Raw genomic sequence first — 11,412 nt, 5'->3', positions numbered from 1 at the left:
AGTGAATACCTTCGCGCGAATCGAGTCCGTTTGCACGTTGAGAGAAGGGTTTGCAAATTAAAAGCATCTCCAAGGATCAAGAGTATAATAAATATTAATGCGGATATAACGACGTCTGGAACATCGAATTGGTTAGAAATGTTATGATTGATGTATTTAACTTTTTATCCAATTTATTTTCAAGTCAGATCATCCAGCATTTAAAATTTGCAACTATTTTTACCCATTTCTTCTGTCAAGGGCTTTACGCGCTCTGATTTTCAGCTCGGCCTTACTTGGGCTTTAACTCTATATAGCAGTTTTTGAGATCCTTTAGTTGAAACTTAGGACAATATTTTTTTTCGGTTTATGGTAGCCTCTCTTTAGTTGAAATGTATGAAGCCTACAAGGCCGAAATTTATTTTCGATCAAAATACTTGAGCTGGCGACCAAATCGGAAAACTTAAGGCCAGCTGGCCCCTAGGTTTTTTCCTGAAAGTCGAGCACTGACTAATTTTAAGTAAAAGTGGCATGATTTGGAAAAACGAGCATAATTACAGCACAATTTGGGCTAAAATGGGCACTTCCAGCATCATAATATGCTACTTTTAATAGCACAACCTATAAAAGGTTATTCGCTATTGACAGACACAACATTTATGCTATTCGACTGTGATATTCTGTTCGCTTTAGTTTCATAGCTTCTCTCAAGTTTCTCCAGACTTTAGCCATAGATTTACTGAGGTGTTGGCCAAGTATCAAACGGTGAGGCTTTTCAGAGTGTTTTTTAAAATCTATATCGCCTTCCATCAGACTGAGTGTTTTCCTGTAACAACTACTGCTTTTGGTTTCAAAATTGGGAAAGAAGTTGGAAAAAATATAAATCGGCGACTACCCGCTCTTTTATAATATACTTGTTTTTCGTGCGGAAGAGAATCTGACGTGTTTTGGCCTCCTCCAGACCAACGTTTAGAATTTGCCCGGGCTTTAAATTTGTGGAGGAGAAAGGAAACGGACCGCTTACTCATTGCTTTAAGTAAAATTCAAACTTTCTGTAGATGCTCATTACGTTCTCTTACGTTTCTTTGGGGTCTTCAGACAAATTCCCACTCCTTCTATTCCCGTGATTTGACGACGTTACACCAATGCGTGGGTTCTGACGAAAATAGCTTATCAAAGATCTATTCCAGCTATTCCGCCATTCTTCCTCCCACTTGCAGACCACTTTGCGAAGATTCTATCATTTCTTTAAAATTATTCAATTCTTGCAGACAGAAAACATAGTGTTCATCTGGAAATTCCAAGAAAGGTTTAGTCCAATGATGCTTTAAGTTGAAGGTTGCAATTATAAACTTGATATTTTCGTTGGTGATAACGGTGCTGGTCAATCCGACATTGCAGCAGTTCCGTCACTATCATTATTTCGATTCCAGTATGTTTCCCGAAATTTCATCCGTTCCAGTGATGTATCCATTCCAAGTACACGTTCAAACCCCAAAATGGTTGAAACGGATCTAATTTAAAAGTAAAACAAGACAAATGTTGGTTTAAATTGAATGGAAAAAAATGCACTGAATCAGTCAATACAAAACGAAATTAGTAAACAAAATTTCTAGTTGCTATGATTATATTTTTAGGCTATATCTAAAGAGGAAAGTAAACTTACACGAGTACAAGCATTACATTTAACGTGATAGCTTTCATTCTGAACATAAGAAGTTTACATGGCATGGAAACGTCTTCATCGATAAAACTTGCAATTTCAAAGACGTCTGACAAGGTAGTCGAAAATGGGTGTGCTTTCCATTCATTTCCACATCGGATTTACTACACCTTATCGAATATTTCCAATAAATTTGAGAGAATTTTGCGAGTGAAATACGCCATTCTTAATGCGGGATCTTATCATTTGAACAAACTGGGGCCAACCCGTGTTTTCTCAGAAGGGATGTGGCATTCCCGCAGATTTTTCGGGGGAAAATGACATCAAGAAGAACTTTCCGGAAAAAGATTGCGGAAGGGTTGAGATTATGGCTAAAGCTACGGTAATACGAGCAACAAAAACGTCCAACTTGTCTCGCAATTAACATTGCTGCGAAACTAGTCGAAAAGCGAGGTTCCGCGTTTTACATCCCACACACAACCTGTCTCGCAACGCGTTGAAAGTTTCTGCAGCGTGTTGCAGAAAAAAAGAGGTCCGTTCTACTTTCTGCAACAAAATCTCCAAAATGCTGCCCGTTTGACCACTCTAAGGCAACTTGTTTTGCAACAAAATCACTTTTCTGGCGCTCTTGATTTGTCAAGAATGGTGATTAAGTCATACGTGGCTGCAGTACGTTTCCTCTGCCAAGTGGCGACCGCCATCTTTGTTTTCATAGGTTAATTAAGCTTGCGTGACCTCTTAGCTGACCAATCAGAGGCCTGAATTCACGCAACTTTCAACACATCTTTGTTGCCAGACTGGTCGTGAGTGGAATGTAAAACGCGCAACATCGCTTTTCGACTTGTTTCGCAGCATTGTTGCAAGACAAGCTAAGTTGGACGTTTTTGTTGCTCGTATTACCATAGCTTAAAATCGGAGAATGGCAAAATATATGTTTTGGCATATGATTCTTCCGATTCTCCTATTCTTTAGATTCTCTTTGCACATTCGATTCTTCGGATGTTCCGATTATTTATACGATTTTTCCGACTATACCTATTTTTATTCTCCGAATCTTCCGATTATACGATTCTCCGATTGTCACGATCGTACCTTCGAAAACAGTTGCGCCCGAACGAACACAGAAATACTTGATTATTACTCGTTCTTAAAGGACCACCTTCAACCGACAGGCTTTTCGATCGATTGTTTTTGTTATGGAAATTCGTGTTTCTTATCGCAGCGATCTCGGATTCGGGTGGAATTTTCATATATGAAAATTGTTCCGAGGCACGCAATGCCTGTCGGCTGAAGGTTGGCCTTTAAAGAATATAGCATCTTAAGGTAAAATTGTAAGTAGGAATCGGAGACTTGAATCGTAAAATAGGTAAAAAACTTAGTGGCAAATCACAGAATAGTACCTTTAAATCGGTGTACACGTACTATTCTACAATTAAGCCATAATCGCACTACTCTCCGCCTATTTTGCCGTTGGTTGATCGTTTGCTTGTGGGTGTCGTGATTTTGAGTTGGCAGAGCAGTTAAATGTGGTAAGTAATAAAAAAATAATTTCAGCCCTTTTTTTCCTTTCGGAAATCACGGTGTTCGGTGCTTTGCCAAGTAAAAATCGATCGAAACCGTGGGTTCGTTCTGTGCACGACTTCAACGCCTTCTCATTCGACAACAAAAACGGAAGCATCGTCTAAAACAAGGACGTAATTAGGAATGAACGTTCACTTTGCATAGTATATTAAACCCCAAAGACAGTTTGCAGTGTGGCGATGCAATCATAATCGACAACAGATCACTAAAGTTGTGATTTCTTATAGACTACAGCAATCTTTAGGGCAATTACGCGCTTTTACAAAGAGAGCGATTTGCAAATGCTCACTAGCCCGATTTTTCCCAAGTTTTGGCTTCCAAAATTAACTTCATTTTACTTGAGCGTGACAAAAAAATCTTATTCTGACGTTAAAACCTATGGCTACCCATAAATCATTTGCCAAAAAGAACAAGGCTAAGAATTCCTGCCGTCCTTATGAAAACTGCTCGCGTATCAAATTTCAACCTACGTATCGAATTGACGTTCCATTCTTGAGCTCCGTGTATTTTGCTTAATATAAAGATCCAATAAAACACCATTCGCGTTACATCGACTTCGTCGCTATTGCTTGTACTGTGTCCACTGGATAAAATCTACCTGAATTTACGCTTTTCTACTACCCCTGAAACCTACCAAAGATACGCGCAGAAGACTTTAGGCACAAAGGAAAACCCTATTGCGCAACCTTTCCGATTCCCGACGCAGGAAAGAAATAAAACGGAAAACACTGGGCGAAAAAGCTCATTTAAGTAGTCTTAATCTTGGATTAAACATGTTTTAAACTTTGGTTTAATTAATTTAAGTTAACGTTTAAGTTACTTAAAGTTAAGTTTAATAAAAGCTTAAATTCGTCTTTTACTTACTTAAGGTTCAAATTTAATGTCAGTTTAGTTGGGCTTAAACGTAGCTGAAAGGAATGTTTAATTTCCATTTAATTCATCTTAAACATGTTCAAAACAAATGTTTAATTCTACTTTAATCTGCATTAAAAGTATCTTAAACTGGCATTTAAGTTTTGTTCAATCTACACTAAACGCATCTGAAAGGAACGTTTAGGTTTGGTTTAATCTTGCCTGAACTTTTCTTAAACAAATGTATAAAATCCGTTTAATTCGCACCAAACGTGTTCAAAACAAGTGTTTAAGTTCCCTTTAATCTGCATTAAGTGTCTGAAAGTAGCGTTTAAGTTTTGTTTAATCTGTAATAAACGCACCTGAAAGATGTTTAATTTTTGTTTAAACTCCTTTGCAAAAATTGTAAACCTGTTTAATTCGCACTGAATGCCTCCGGAACAAATGTTTGAATTTCCTTCAATTCAAATCAAATGTACCTGAAGCATAAGTTTAACAGACATCAACCATGTCTGAAACAAATGCTTATGTACTCTACACGAGTACTATTTTACTTGTAATGTAAAAACGAATAACAGTTCTCAACCACAATTGCAACATTTTTAATCTCAGTATTATAGACATTCTTCTGCTTAATATGTATAAGTTCAAAATGGTCAATTCCTTCAAAAAGAGTACCAATTGATACAGTTATATAAATAACAATAACTTTCTTGAATAATACATCATTCTTAACAATAACTAACGTTCCTTATGTTTTCCTACATAATACAAAAATTTCCTCATAATTGTGTACACATCGACAATTTCCATCCCTAATAAAAATTATTGTTCATTAATCTGTCACTCAATGTTTTCCAAGGTTAATTTGAACACTTCAGAACATAAACCCTTAAAATTCATATATTAATCTACAATAATATTGTTCCCTACAGGTAAAAATAAAAGTATCAGTCTGAAACACACAGTACACTGTATCTCGAGTCTCCAGGACTTTGGTACAGTGATTTCATCCTACATTTGTCGAGGTTATCATTAACCTGCTCTTGTTAGTCAATTTGCCCTTGTCACACGGCAGCCATATTGTCCCCCGAGGCCAAAAAAGCTTTGTTTTTCCACTGCAGGGCTTGGCATGGTAAAACAAAGCTCTTTTAGTCTCCCTGGACAATATGGCCACCGTGTGACAAGGGCGAATGCTTTCCAAGATTTGGGGTTTTCGTTTGAGAAGAGACACACGGACCATTACTTGCCTAGTTTATGCTCCATCCTTCATATTTTACACTGTATACAAAAGGGTGAGAGCAAAATCATGTCTATCAGGTGGTCCCTGCTAACTTAAGTTTGATCCCTCCTAATCAACTACTAAAATAAAAAAACCCTGAAGGCTAAAGAACAGTGACATTTACAATTCATGTCTTAACATACACTATTATACCCTGTAAAAATAAAGACTATCAGTCTGAAAGATACAGGACACTGTATCGTGAGTCTCCCGGATTTTGGCTTTCAATATTTTGGAAATGGTTATGTACACAGATTTGATTCTGCCACTATGAAGCTTATCAATCTTGATAATCTATAAATATTTAAGTAAGGTGCTTACTCTTGTTACTATGCATACAGTCAGCGTATTGTTGAGATACTCGGGTTTGTGCGGTTTACAACTATGCAGAGAAATCAGAACTTAGAAAGTGCTCTTGGTATCCATACAGAAAACTGGGGGGTTTTTAATTGCTAAGATCTGCTCTTTCTGCAAAGTCATAAACTGGGCAAAAAAAAATTGGTATTAGGAGGCACCATCCTTAACAACTATTTGCTTAAAAGAGGTCAATGGTGGTGAGTACTAAAACATAGTCACAATAAGTTGACTAACATTTGAAGATACTGGTATTCATTGAGATGACTTGTTGTAGTAAACAGGCATTACTAAAACCAGAGGTCCCTAAAAGCTAACTCCCCATGTCACTATTAATAAATAGCATATTATAGAATGCATTTTTTTCAGTCAGAGTTGACACAGACATGCTCAGAAAAAGGAAATCTGAGTTCTCCCAAAAGGTTTAGATGATCTACCACTGAGCTGCAGGAGACTCGTGCATAAGAACCAAGTTAATGTAAATATCCTACATACTGATTCGCCCTATTTGAATCCTAATGGGCATGATCTTAATCATATGAACCTAGTTTAATTACCGGGCTCCCACTGGTCTCTTGTAGGTAAGTATTAGAGTATTGGAGCAACACATGCTATGTTCAGAAATACACACTAATGAGATGCATGAACTAATGATAGATATCACAAGGTGTCCCCTAACTTTGATTCTTACTAAAACACAAACATTCTGTCAAACTTGAGGTCATATGTACCAAACAAAAAGGTCTGTCTTTTACAAATGTACCCAAATTCAGGGTCAGGTGCAGTTCTGGACTAATGGAAAGGTCATGATTTGATTTCCTGTTGGGAAACTGATTTCTTTTCTGAATATCCCTCCATGTGTCACCGTCTGAATAATAATATACTGTATTGGTAGATATAACCACATTTCTTTTAAAATTATCTTAGTAAAAAAAAAATTATAACTATAAATATAAATATATATATATATAGAGAGAGGTGGAGAGTGAAGACAAAAGACAGCTCAAAGGAGTTTCAAGGGATCACACAGTCTGATAATGAAATTTAACAGTTAAAGATGGTGCCAATTTTAGTTGCTAGGCATGTTGAGATTTTCAGGTTTCCTATGGGTGATGCCTACTAAAACAGGGATATTTTTGCCAGTTTAAAACTATGCAGAGAAAGCAAACTTAGCAAGTGCTCTTGGTATCCAACAAGAAAATTGGGGGAACCCTGCATTTTTCTGAGATAATAAAGTAGTTTAAATTTAATACCATACATTGCCTAGTATTTTACTGCTTTTAAAAATAATTGTTGCTTCATTATCTCCACAAAATGCCCCACTGCCTCCAATTTTCTTTCTGGACTCCAGTGGCCCATACTAAGATCTGTTTCCCTTGCATAGTCATAAGGTATATGCAAAATACTACTATATTGGTAGGCACCATCCTTAATTTCATACATATTCAGCATTCCCAAAACACTTACAATATGTACACAAGCAATCTTTGACCAGAAAAAAAAAATGATTGCAAACATTCAAAAACTTCCTTGCTTAGTTTTTTAGCAGAAACAACATTTTTTAGAAACTTTGATATAGACAAGTCGTGTAGATCATGCATGTGGGGCTTAAAACTTGAGGTTTCTTTGCTGGGAGTTGTTGAAAAATCATAAAGAAACTTTCTTAACCTTGCATTATTATCAATGATTTATTATTTCAAAATTCCCATCACTGTGTGTGCCCCATCATCCTCTGTCTTCATACAGAACTCACTCAGTGGTTGTCTAACAGCCCAAGATGGGCCAGAAGGCACAGGCCTGTCTGACTCTCCTCCAACTCTTCTTGGCTTGAGCAACTGTTTGGCATGTCTGTTTAAGTTCTCCCTGTGGGCCCTATCTAACCTTACTTTCAAATTGGTAAGGGCCGTTCGCTGCCAAGGCAGCTTCTTTGTTACATAACCAACCAAATGCTGGTTTCTATCCCCTGTTATGGGGTCCTCCACTTCTTCATACTCGGAATCCTCGCTGCTCATGTAATCTACATAGAGGCTGTCGCCGCATGACTTCTGGTCTCGTAGTGTCATTGTTGCCTTCAACTTTTCAAAGCCAGACAGACGCCTTTCCAATTTCTAATGATAAAAGTAAACAATATTTGTTTCATTTTCACAAGTGCTTACAATATCTTTTTGTCTAAATTAAAAATTAACAAGATCCTGCAAAATTAAGTAAGACTTTACAACTGAAAACATATAGTAAAAGGAAAAATCAAAACAATTATTATTATAAAAAAGTGGAACCGGGCAAAAAATTGCAATCAAATTAATATACAGTAAGTGCAGTTCTATATATCTCAAGCACCCAACAAACGTTTTTTTTTTTACAAGCTAACCATAAAATACAAAGCGACCTGTTTTCAATAATTTGTTGTCGCGTCACTTGCCTGTTGGACTTTGTAACGAGGAGTGACTATTAATAAAATTTGTGTATAATGATTGGCTTACTTGTAAAAAAAAGTTAGTTGGGTAGCCACGGTAAGGCGTGTTGCACTGTAATATCTTGAAATTGAAGATAAACTTGTTGAATGAAACTTACGCTTAAGAGACGCCTTGATCTCCTGAAGATTTCCTTATGTTTGTCATTTGTTCCACTTTGGACTTTATGATCCCTTTCTTTGACAGTTTTGAAATATCGATAGTGCTGTGCTGTTGAATTTTTAGAAAAATAAGCAAAGAAATATTAAGTACTGCAAAATATCCTCTCCAATAACATGACAAGCTTATTTGCAGTATAAGCTCCAATTTCCAGTGAACTGGGATGGGGGGATGGGGGGATGGTCCTTTTAATTTGGGGCTTGGATCGCAAGCTCTATGCAGTAGCGGGGTGTGGACAATGGGGAGGGATAATTCAACATGCAAAGTGACTACCATTTTGACAAACCACTTCACAAACTGCCCAGATGGAAAATTTTCAATGTCAGTTAAATTAATGACCTCAAATGGTTTGAACAAGGTGTTAATTAACTTGAATGGCTGCCAATTTCTGATAAAATTCAGAGCTTCAGACAAGCGTATTGGCTAAAAAAGCTGCAGTTGTCCATGTCTGTTGTCTGTAACTGACGTTTGTGTTGTGTGAGCTTACTATTTTCCTCTAGTGTTTGAGTACACCATTACATTTTTAAAGGCCCACCTTCAACCGACAGGCTTTTCGACCGTTTGTTTTTGTTATGGAAATTTGCATTGCTTATTGTAGCGATTTAATTGGATGAATCTCAGCTTCGGGTGGAATTTTCATATATGAAAATTGTTCTGCAGCACGCAATGCCTGTCGGTTGAAGGTGGGCCTTTAAGCTAGTGCTATCTACAAATTTGAAATATTTAGCTTCCACATCCAAAAATTTACTTCTGAGCACATGGACTGCCATGGAAACATGACTTTGTGATTACTTAATTAGTGGCGTTAATGTAAGCTTTTTATCATTTTCTAGTTGATTATGAAAGGTAAAGTGTGCGAAACTATACCCTTCCACCCACCACACATTTGCCCAGCGCATGTCAAATTCAGTACAGAGAATGTAGTGACAAATAAGCAAATGTTCTGTGGCCGAGTTACAAGCTTGTTGGTGCCCAGCCCCTCAACTGCTCCATGTTTGTATTCAACTATGGCGACATAAAAACATGACGAAGCACAGAATACAACTTATTTCTTCGCAAAACGTCTTAGACATCCATATAAATTCAGTAACACTGTGTAAGAGTGAGAGACACCTTAAGTTACAAAAGAAAATGACTAAAGGCTTCCCGATATCTATTGTCCACATCGATGGCGGTTCCTTTGAAGACACGTGTGCACATTCCTCAGCTGGTCGATCAACAAGCGAATTTTGAAGCAAACGCTACGGCCCCAAACAAATTAATTGTATTCTATAAGAGTCAAGTTAAGTTATACCTACCCTTAAATCGTTCGGGACTTCTACAGTGGACCGTACACGGCTTTTCCGGCCACGTCTACTCTTCTGTGTTTGTTGCCGTTCAAGCTCTGTTCTCAACGTTTCATTTTCATTTCGAAGAGTAGCAGTTGCTTCTTCCAATTTCTTCTGCCCTTCTTGAATCGCATCCAATCTTCTGTTCATCTTTTCCATGAAGACTAGCTGCCTTTCTTGAACCGCATCCATAGCGTAAATCTCACTTGAACAGGCGAACTTCAATATGTAAACTACTACTGCAGAAAAATGCAGAAGTGTGATACGATTTCAAATGACGCGCTACTATATATGGGCATTCGATATTAGACATCTGATTGGCTTTGCGAAGAATGAGCCTCGACCCCTCGCGTCAAGCCTTTGTCACGCAACAGCCGAAATCACGCGCTCGCATTTTAGTTCCAAAATGGCTGGTTCTAGGATTGGTTGCGAGCAATTTTGTCCAGAAACTCCTGACTCCGCCGATTTTCTGCGCAACAAATGTGATACCTGTGGAAAATCGTTTCTCTATTCATCCTCCTACCGACGACATCTGTAAACTCCGTGTACAACGAGAAAACGACGTCGAAGACTATGGCTTGCTGACGAAAATGACATAGATGTTGACGAAGATTACGATGTTGCCGTAACAACTCTACTGGACGCTAATTATTTCAATGGATTTGGTGGTTAAGGCAGCTTAAATGAGACTTACATCTTTCAATGGCTTTACTTCTCTATTAAACATGACTTAAACATGCTTAATGTTCCAAACAGATTTAATACTGTTTAAGTTTGCCTAGACCAGAGCTAAATATTTCAATGGATTTAGTCGTATGTTTGAGGCAGACTTAAATGCGACTTAAATCTTTCAATACATTTACCCCCTATTAAAAATAACTTGAACCTACTTAAATTCAAAAAAGAATTTCATATGCATATAAGGAAACTTTAATCTAACTTAAATTAATGTCTCAGTTTAAGATGTGTTTAAAAGTCTTAAACATAGCTTAAAGTTTCCGTTAGATTTAAGGATTGTTTAATGTGACTTAAATATTTATTAAATATTGGGTTTCACCCAGTGAAATGAAATGCTACTCGTTTTTCGACTGTATTGCCATATGACAACCCAGTAAAAATATTTGGGATAAATTTAAAATAGCTGCAATCAATCTAAGTTGCTCAGACATTCTTTACAATTGAAACTAGCATTATCTTTCATTTATTTATTTTGTTTCGCTCCTTGCGCCCAGATGAATGTTTGTCTTGAAAACACTTTGAAATATTTATGGAAAAGAATCCTAGCAGTACTGATCACTGTCACAACACGTCACTGGTCAACATCTCAAATCCTCTTTTTCTTGTAGAAGTGTTTCGAGCAGTGAACTTTGATGTCTAGACAAAACGAAGACAGTTATTTGAAAAATCAAACTATAAATATGCAAAGCCATGTCTTTATTAAAATATTCATTTCTTTATTCCAGCGATATTTTCCGGTATTTTTCCTCAATTTAAATTTTAACGGATGTTCTTACAACTTGAAAACGTTTCGGACTTTCACAGCACGAAAATATCCAACAGGAAGCTCACCGCATTTATTTATGCCAATCTTCGATATTTTTTGTTTTGTTAGCAGTTTGTGTGTCTGAAGGGACAGATGTCTTTCTAATCCATACCTTAAGATTTTCTTGTTTTAGCGAGTTTTGAAAGCCCAATCACATTCAAATTTAATGATCTGTCTAGTACTTGTCTGTGATCAGATGG

At 37.1% G+C, this 11,412-nt stretch overlaps 1 protein-coding gene and 1 long non-coding RNA gene across 2 annotated transcripts in view; one reads left to right on the top strand and one right to left on the bottom strand.

The window, feature by feature from the left end:
* Positions 1-3,139: 3,139 nt before the first annotated feature.
* The window catches only part of LOC138041130 (rhodopsin-like), a 24,330-nt gene continuing 16,057 nt past the window's right edge, over positions 3,140-11,412 (top strand). Inside the window, exon 1 of the mRNA XM_068886900.1 lies at positions 3,140-3,171. The gene's annotated coding sequence lies outside the window, so the exon portion shown is untranslated. The remainder of the gene's footprint in view (positions 3,172-11,412) is intronic.
* Positions 7,334-10,527, bottom strand: LOC138041129 (uncharacterized). The gene is made up of 3 exons (XR_011130750.1): positions 9,640-10,527; positions 8,283-8,392; positions 7,334-7,819 (listed from the first exon to the last, which is right to left on the bottom strand). It is a non-coding gene; the product is annotated as an uncharacterized lncRNA (long non-coding RNA).

This window comes from Montipora capricornis, chromosome 3 (genome assembly GCF_036669925.1).
Source record: "Montipora capricornis isolate CH-2021 chromosome 3, ASM3666992v2, whole genome shotgun sequence".
Lineage (NCBI taxonomy): Eukaryota > Metazoa > Cnidaria > Anthozoa > Scleractinia > Acroporidae > Montipora > Montipora capricornis.
This window is presented reverse-complemented; position numbering and strand designations above follow the sequence as displayed.